Below are 7227 nucleotides of genomic sequence, written 5' to 3' on the forward strand. Positions count from 1 at the left end.
GTGTCTAGTGATGAGCCTGGAAGTACAAATGCCAGTCTGATATCTATGCAACTGTTAATCTGATGACTTCTCATTTTCTTCTGTGAGATCAACATGATTCCTCAACAGCTAGGAATAAATGCCAGAATCTATGTAACGACTGCTGTTAAACAAATTATAAATCATCCTGTTAGAATGCATGGATCAAACAATAGAATTTGCCTGGAGGATTAGAGCGTGACCAAAAGCATCAGTTGCCAGACCATTAGTGGCCACCAATATCGTTTACTGAAGAATGGCACTGAAGGCAATCTCTGCAGTCATTTTACTGAAGCTCCAGTGGACTGTAGCTACCGCTGATGATTGGTCCTCAAACTTTCCGTGAGATTAGAGCATGTCCAACAGGCACACTAAAAATCGGCGCGCTAAAAATCGTTTCCGCCGCGCTATAAACTGATAGCGTGCGCTGCGCTGAAAGTTGCCCCGCCGGATGCGGCATTTTGCAGCGCGTGCTCGGGCTGTAAAAGTGCTCCTCCGCCGGGCGCGCCATTATGCAGCGCGCGGCGCGAACGGCTAGTTTGATCTTTTTTGTTCGAAACAAACCAAACAAAACACGAAAACTTAACTAAAAATATGAAATATATTAAAAGTTCGACGGTACAACGACATTTTATTTAAACTACCCTAAAATCTACTCGGAGTTCAAAAATTGATGCTGCTTTGGTGGCGTGCTTGGCATTTGAGAAATAACTGTATCTTTGGTGATGGCAAAGCTAGCATTGCTCATTCCACCGATTTCCTGAGAAACTACATGTGTATGCTCAATAACAGGGGAGCCGAAATCCAGGCTGAAGATGTAAAAGGGAAAAAGCCAATGTTTGAAACTGAGAGACTGCCCATGGAAAGGAAACCTGAAAATAGAAGTCTAAAGTGAAACCAGAGGGCTGGCAAAGTTTGAGTGTTGATGCTAGTTTTATAAAAGAAACAAACCAGGTTTCTTGGGGTGCTGTGATCCGTGACCATTTGGGTCAAATAAAAATTACTGCCTGGGGAATTATCAAGGACTGCAATAGTGCTGAAATGGCAGAAGCTTTGGCTTGTCTGGAAGGAGTGAAGCAGGCTATAAACATGATTGAGACTGGTCTTATAATCGAGAGTGATTGTGCATCTGTTATTAAAAAGGTCAGCTCATGGGAGAAAGACCGCTCCCAGACTTCCAGTGTAATTACTGACATCCATCGGCTGCTGACCTTGCTTCCAGCTTACAAGGTTCAGAAAATTAGTAGAAATCAAAATAATCTGGCGCATGACCTGACTAGTTCTAGTCGCGTGAGTAATAGCGATGGTGTGCTTCTTGGCTCTGTTCCTCCCTGCGTGTTGGAACGAGCTGGAAATGATTGTAACAGAACCCTTGTTTCCGTTTAATATATTACACAATTTCAAAAAAAAAAATCTACTCGGAGTCCCAGTCAAAGTCCGACGAGTGGCTGCTCGGAGTAGTGTCGGACACCGGAGTAGACGTCCACTCGAAGGAGGAGAAGGAGGAGGAGAGGATGATCGTCGATGGCCCGGCGTCGTTTTTCTTCTCCTCCGCCCTCCTCGCCGCCTTCTCCGCCCTCGCTGCCTTCCTCGCCGTGGACTCCGCCCGGCGCTTCTAGCGGTCCGCCTTCTTCTTCACCGCCGCCGCCGCCTTCTGCTCCTCCTTCTGCGCGTAGAACGCCTCCATCGCGGCGACATCCTCTGGGAACTGCCGCGCCCACTCGAGGCAGAGGCGCTCGTCCTGCTCCGCGATGTGGAGGCACTGCTCGAGCTCGCGGGCGCGCCGTTGCTGCTCGCGCGTGACGGCCGGCGATGGCGGCGCGAGCTGCTCCGCCTGCTCCCGCGTCCACACGTCATGGAAGTTCATCTGGCGGTGGGAGCGGCCGAGGCGCCAGGCGACGGTGTCGTAGGTGCGCCCCGCCTCGTGTGCCGTGTCGAATGTACCGAGGCGGATGCGCTCCTCTCCGGAGTGGATCTCGGCGTCGAAGCGGCCGCTTGGCCGCAAACGAACACCGCGTTAGCCGGAGGCGGAGCGGCGGCGCGGGCGCCACGTTGGAGGCAGAGCGGTGAGAGGAGGGAGGCAGAGGCGGAGCGACACGCGGGGGAGAATGAAACTTCCGAACGGTTGGCGTGTGCGCCCGCGTAGCGTTTATAGTGCGCGCGCCAGCCGAAGCGGCAAGTTTCCCGCGCGGGATAGCGCAAAAGCGCGGGCCCGGCAATTTTTTTAGCACGCTCCTCTTTTTCGCGCGTCTGCTGGAGGTTCGCGCGGGCGCCCGCGTGCGCCAAACTGGCGGTTTTTTTTAGCGCGCGGCAAGAAGATGCTCTTATGCAATGCTCTCCAGTCCCGCTCCATATGAAACAAACGGTACAGGTAGCTGGTCTAAGATCATCTCCACTCGCCCTCCCAAAGGGCTCCCTGTAGGCCTTTGGGGAGTGTCGGCCCCCAAATTCTTGCCCAGCCGTGGCCTCTAAAATTGTTTTTTAGACGGCGTGTCCCAACTTTGCATCCGACGCCCCATACCGAACAAAGTAGAAAAGGAGCCTAGCGGGGGCACTACTACGCAGCGTGTTGGCGGGAAAGATGCGGGAAGAATCCGTGGGAAACGCGTGCATGGCCGCGGGAAGGCCCGTCGAGTCATGTCGGCGTTAATGCGCCTTCTTGTCTTCAGCGCGCCTGCTCGCCTTCAGCGGAGGTCAAAGGCTGCTCGCCTTCTGCATCGACTCGCGTCGGCGTTAATGCGCCTGCTCGTCTGCAGCGCCGCCTGCTTGTCTTCAGCGCCGCCTGCTCGTCTTCCGCGGCGGTGTTAATGCCCGCCAACGGGCTTCCTCGGCGCTATATAAACCGCCGCGCGCCTCCCTTGCCGCGCATTCCACCTCGCCTCTCCTCGAAACCTCCAAACCTCCATCGCGTCGTCCTCAGCACACGTCGCAGAAATCGCTACCGCCGTCTTCCTCGAACCCATCTCCAAGAGGTATCACCGCATTGACCTTGCCAGACCTGCCATCGACGCCACCATGACGCCTGATAGCACCACCGTCCTACGCGCGTTCATCATCTCACATCCAACACCGATACTCCGATGCGCCACACCGCCGAGACACCATCATCGATGCGGTAGATGAACACCACACCACCGCAACCCACCACCGTCCAGCAGCTGCTCCAAAAATGATGCCCGAAGAGGTAGAACGACGCATAAAGCGCCGCCATCGTCCGATCAGGAAGACCCAGATCTAGGGTTTCCCCCGGAGCTGCACAAGTGAGTAGACACAGACTGCAACGGTGATGCCTTCAAGAAGGTTATGACGCGTGACGTCACCATAGCCCGCCACGACCAGGGTGGGAGCACGGTTTTCACCGGCAGCCGCGCATCGCCAACTCGCTGCTAGGACTAGATGTGAGATCAGGAGATCACCACAACCAGCCCCAATCTGGCCGACCACCTCTGACGGAGAAGATGGGCACCACCGCCATGCCTAGAGCTGCTGCCCTAGGATTACTCATGACGCAAGAGAAGCCCAGTAGCACCTCACCGTCGACGTAGCAACAGCCGCCACCAGCAGATCGGTGCCATGGCCGCCGCCTCCCCGCACCGCCGCATCAGGGGAGGCCAGGCCGATCACTGCCGCCGTGCCCACCGTTCCGCGGCCTAGGAGAGTCCGCCGCCGCCACGCCACCAAGGCTTTGCCTGGCAGCGCCTCGGGCGGCGGCGGGGAAGGAGGGTGCACATGGGAGACGAGGAGGAGCACCGGCGGCCGCCCTGGCGCGTGGGGCCACCACGCAGGGCCGAGAGGGTTAGGGTTAGGACTTAGGAGGGGTCGAGAGGCGCAGGGGCCTCTTTCTTCGGCTAGGAGAATTCCTGACCTACTACAACTATAATTTGTAATGAAATCTTTCGTCCCAATCATATCACAAAATCGAAGCATTTTTATTGGTGCATCCGTTTTACAACTACACACCATCCTTGTTTCAAAATAAAACACAAGATCAGCTACAGATTAATTATCTGAAAGATGCCCACTACAAATTTTCCACATTGATGCTTTGAACTAGAAGCGTATATGCATGTCTTCATGTTGTAGGTTCCACATTGAATTGGCCTACGTACGTGTCGAATTATTGCACTCATCAAGTAGTACATCCTAACTCCATGTATCGATCTCTTTTAGTCCATAGAAGAGCATGTGAAGCATTCAAGATGAGAAAAACAATGGAGGGCATCTTAGCTCCTTCGCGATGGTAGGCTTGTAAGGTATCAGGAGCTCTTGTGTTGCTTGGAGATGTGCTCTAGCGTTTGTTTCAGTGTTTTTGGTTTTGAATGTGTACGGAAGTTGTTTGGAACACCTTCACAATATTGCAAGTTTTTGTTGCATCTTCAACCCAAAATAGTGCTACAGAAACTAATACAGGAAGAAGTAGGAAGCTCATATCAAGATTGGATCTACATTGAATCTCAGCATCTAACGAATATTTTTCATCACTATAGCCGTTACTCAACCCCGAATTTGAGAACCCACGAGAAAGAGAACCGGCATTTGTTCGCGCTGTTCAAGGAGAAGTTCCATGCCTGGCTCGCCCTTCGCCGCAAATGTTGGATGGCCGTTTGCCTCACTAGCCATGGGATGCCTTCGCATGCGCTCTGGTTGTGCAATTCGGCAGTAGAAACACTGGGTCACCCTACCCTTGGGTATTTTTCGGGCTGGGCCTAAAAAAGCCCAAAGCTAAAAGTCTAAGCCCGAGACCAGCCCAAAGCCCGACCGGATCTTCAGAACATTTCATATTTTGAAGGCCCGAGGCCTGTCCTCGCCCAATGTTCAGGCTAAATATGCAGGCCCGAGCTTGGTCCAGGATTTTTGGGCTGGGCTAGGTCAGGCAGTCCGGGCCAGGCTACTCATGTCCAGCTATACCCTTCAATGCCGCATGCCAAGCAGATTTGGACAGGCTTGGCTCCTCAGCTTGCGATAGGCATTAGAGCATCTCCACTCGTCTCCCCGACGAGGTCCTCGAGCGACGTTTTTCCATCCGGACGGCGAAATTCGGCCCAGTCGCGCCCCCGGTTCCTCGTTTTCGTCCGGATTTGGCCCTTCATCCATCCGGCGAGCCCACGCCATCCCCGATCCCCCGGGGCGTGCTCGGGGACTCCGGACAAAAGAATTTGGCGCGAAACGTCGTGTGGACCCTCGTAGTCGGCGACAGGAAAGCCAAATCCTGTCAATTTCCCTCCAATTTGCTTGCATATCCCCAAACTCTCCCGCCGAATTTGTCCATTCTCCTCCTCGTCTTCCAGTTCCAGTTTCAGTCCTCGTCTTCTCCTCCTCGTCTTCTCGTCCACCACCATGCCGCCGAAGGAGAGGAAGCCGCGGGCGAAGAAGGTGCGGCCGCCGGGTATGTCGAACGCAGAGTGGGCGGCGGACGAGATCCAGCGCGAGGTCGAAACAAGCGGCAGGGTGGAGAGGGTGAAAAAAACCGCCGCCAAGAGGGCGGCGGCGGCCCAGGACGAACAAGCGAGGAAGATCAGCATGGCCATGAGCATGGGCCATGCTCACGGCGGCAGCGCCATGTTCCCCGGCCAATGGCTGACGCAAGGTGATACGTCTCAAACGTATCTATAATTTCTTATGTTCCATGCTACTTTTATGATGATACTCACATGTTTTATACACATTATATGTCATTATTATGCATTTTCCGGCACTAACCTATTGACGAGATGTCGAAGAGCCAATTGTTGTTTTCTGCTGTTTTTGGTTTCAGAAATCTTACAAAGGAAATATTCTCGGAATTGGACGAAATCAACGTCCAGGGTCTTATGTTTCCACGAAGCTTCCAGAAGACCGAAAGGATTACGAAGTGGGGCGATGAGGCGCCGCCACGCTAGAGCCACGCGGCCAGGGCTGGGCCCACGCCGCCCTGTTGTGTGGGGCCCTCGTGTCGCCCCTAAACCTACCCTTCCGCCTACTTAAACCCTTCGTCGCGAAAACCCCAGTACCGAGAGCCACGATACGGAAAACCTTCCAGAGACGCCGCCAATCCCATCTCGGGGGATTCAGGAGATCGCCTCCGGCACCCTGCCGGAGAGGGGAATCATCTCCCGGAGGTCTCTTCATCACCATGATCGCCTCCGGATCGATGTGTGAGTAGTTCACCCCTGGACTATGGGTCCATAGCAGTAGCTAGATGGTTGTCTTCTCCTCATTGTGCTATCATGTTAGATCTTGTGAGCTGCCTATCATGATCAAGATCATCTATTTGTAATGCTACATGTTGTGTTTGTTGGGATCCGATGAATATTGAATACTATGTCAAGTTGATTATCAATCTATCATATATGTTGTTTATGTTCTTGCATGCTCTCCGTTGCAAGTAGAGGCTCTGGCCAAGTTGATACTTGTAACTCCAAGAGGGAGTATTTATGCCCGATAGTGGGTTCATGCCTCCATTGAATCTGGGACAGTGACAGAAAGTTCTAAGGTTGTGGATGTGTCGTTGCCACTAGGGATAAAACATCAATGCTTTGTCTAAGGATATTTGTGTTGATTACATTACGCACCATACTTAATGCAATTGTCTCGTTGTTTGCAACTTAATACCGGAAGGGGTTCGGATGATAACTCTGAAGGTGGACTTTTTAGGCATAGATGCATGCTGGATAGCGGTCTATGTACTTTGTCGTAATACCCTGATTAAATCTCATAGTACTCATCATGATATATGTATGTGCATTGTTATGCCTTCTTTATTTCTCAATTGCCCAACTGTAATTTGTTCACCCAACATGCTATTTATCTTATGGAAGAGACACCACTAGTGAACTGTGGACCCCGGTCCATTCTTTACATCTGAAATACAATCTATTGCAATTGTTTTTTACTGTTCTTCGCAAACAAACATCATCTTCCACACTATACATCTAATCCTTTGTTTTCAGCAAGCCGGTGAGATTGACAACCTCACTGTTACGTTGGGGCAAAGTACTTTGATTGTGTTGTGCAGGTTCCACGTTGGCGCCAGAATCCCTGGTGTTGCACCGCACTACACTCCGCCACCAACAACCTTCACGTGTTCCTTGACTCCTATTGGTTCGATAAACCTTGGTTTCTTACTGAGGGAAACTTGCTGCTGTACGCATCACACCTTCCACTTGGGATTCCCAACGGGCGTGTGCTTTACGCGTCATCAAGCTAAATTTCTGGCGCCGTTGCCGGGTG

This window comes from Lolium rigidum, chromosome 5 (genome assembly GCF_022539505.1).
Source record: "Lolium rigidum isolate FL_2022 chromosome 5, APGP_CSIRO_Lrig_0.1, whole genome shotgun sequence".
In the NCBI taxonomy this organism is placed as follows: Eukaryota; Viridiplantae; Streptophyta; class Magnoliopsida; order Poales; family Poaceae; genus Lolium; species Lolium rigidum.